We start from the raw sequence: 1,702 nt of genomic DNA, 5'->3' as shown, positions 1-1,702 counted from the left end.
TGTGGAACAGAACCGCAAATTCCTTGAACAAACAGACAAAACCTGACCCACTGGACTGGTTAAGACAGAAGGAATCTCTGACCATCGCTCGGGGGGAATCTTAAGATCTTGAACCGAAACTCACCCCTGAGGTCACCTTGTCTCTAAATCATAGGTTGGCTCACAGAATGAGCTGTCACCAGCGAATAGTGCTCCTTAAGAAAAATAAAGAGAATGAAGACGATGTCCGAAGGAGCCCAAGGGTCCACTTCGGCTGCTCACTGCAAGGTTGGCCGTTTGAACCCACCAGCCGCTCCGAGGGAGAAAGACGAGACTCTCCACTCCGTGAAGAGCGAGAGCCTTGGACACGCACAGGGGCAGCTCTGCCCTGTCCTGGGAGTTTGGGGGGATGACAGGGAGTTTGGCTTTGGTGGCAGGAGAGCAAATGGTCAACAATGACTTTCAACCAGAGGAGAAAGTGAGGGGGCAGGTGGGGAGAGCAGACGTTAGAGAGGCCCTGGTTCAGTTGCTATGAAGAATGTGAGCGAGTTAGGCCGGGTTGGTTGGGTCTAGCCCCCTGCCCCACTCCACCCACCTCACTTGCTTTGCCCTGGATTTGCAATCTGATGGCGCTGGGCAGGGCCAGCTCACTCCTGCCCGCCGTGGCGATGGAGGAGTCAGGTGAGGTGGGCTGTTACTGGGAGCTCAGCCGGGGCTCCGGGCTGCCTGGAGTTGCTTCCTCACAGCACGGTGGCTGGGGCCCATGAGTGAGCATCCCAAGATCCCCCACAAAAAAAGCAGAAGGGGCCAGGTTTGTTCTTATTTTTTAATGAATGCGGAGAGTGTGTGCGTGTGAACAGACACACAGCCAAACACGCCGTTCAGCAGTTCATTTCAGCGACATCGTCCTTTCGCTGGGGGTGCCTTTCCTCAGGAAAGGTCACCTGTCTCAACAGCCTTCTCCCAGTGATGCACCACTGGGTGCACACACTTCCCTGCCCTCTGAGCTTCTCGTCTATTGCTGTTTCCGACTGGTCACAGACAGTTCTCGAAGGATCCGACCCTTCCCCCAGCAGGCCTTCTTCTCTAAGCAGACTAACCTGCTATCTGGTTCAGAGATGAGGTCATGGAGTGTTAGCGTTCTTTTCGAATTTGTGGTTTTCCAGTTCTTTCTGGAAGATCCTATGGGATAAAGAAAAAGAAACATTTTAATTTTTTTTTAAAAGATGGCTTCAGGAGATAGTTTGTTTCAGGTTGAAAGATTCCCCCAGACAATAGATCCCTCGGTCTCCAGAAAGTCTGGAACCTATGAGATTTAGAAATGCTGTTGTACATTTCCACCCTTTTGATCAGGGTTCTTCATTAGAATCTTTGATGAGAGCACCCCTAGTAGTGGGGCACCATCTGGTCATCGTGTCTAAGGAGACAATTGTTCAGGGGCCACATACTCCCCCTCCTTCTGTTCCTGACGCTCCTCTGCAGGTGGACGGAGACACATTGTTGTGCTCTGGGCGGCCACTTGCAAGCTTCTAAGTCTCCGTGCACTACATACAGGACACCACAAACGGGAGGTCGCGCAGAAGCACCACAGTCAAAATTAGTCGCAGGGTCCTAAATGCTTCCTTCCTCCTCCCCCACTATCATGGTCCTTACAAATCTGGCTATACCAGAGGATGTACACTGATGCAGATAGGAACTGGAAATCCAGGGAATCCAGAGCAGA

The 1,702-nt window shown here is 51.9% G+C and overlaps 1 long non-coding RNA gene across 1 annotated transcript in view; it reads right to left on the bottom strand.

Annotated features, from left to right (window-relative positions):
* Positions 1-791: 791 nt before the first annotated feature.
* LOC123521112 overlaps positions 792-1,702 on the bottom strand; it is a 3,081-nt gene continuing 2,170 nt past the window's right edge. The window contains exon 2 of the long non-coding RNA XR_006679588.1: positions 792-1,161. This is a non-coding gene — a long non-coding RNA (uncharacterized LOC123521112). The remainder of the gene's footprint in view (positions 1,162-1,702) is intronic.

The sequence above is a fragment of the Echinops telfairi genome, unplaced genomic scaffold (genome assembly GCF_000313985.2).
Source record: "Echinops telfairi isolate 266 unplaced genomic scaffold, ASM31398v2 ScPeMD7_5;HRSCAF=22, whole genome shotgun sequence".
Taxonomy (NCBI): domain Eukaryota; kingdom Metazoa; phylum Chordata; class Mammalia; order Afrosoricida; family Tenrecidae; genus Echinops; species Echinops telfairi.
Note: the sequence above shows the minus strand (reverse complement) of the source record. Positions and strands in the feature narration are given on the sequence as shown.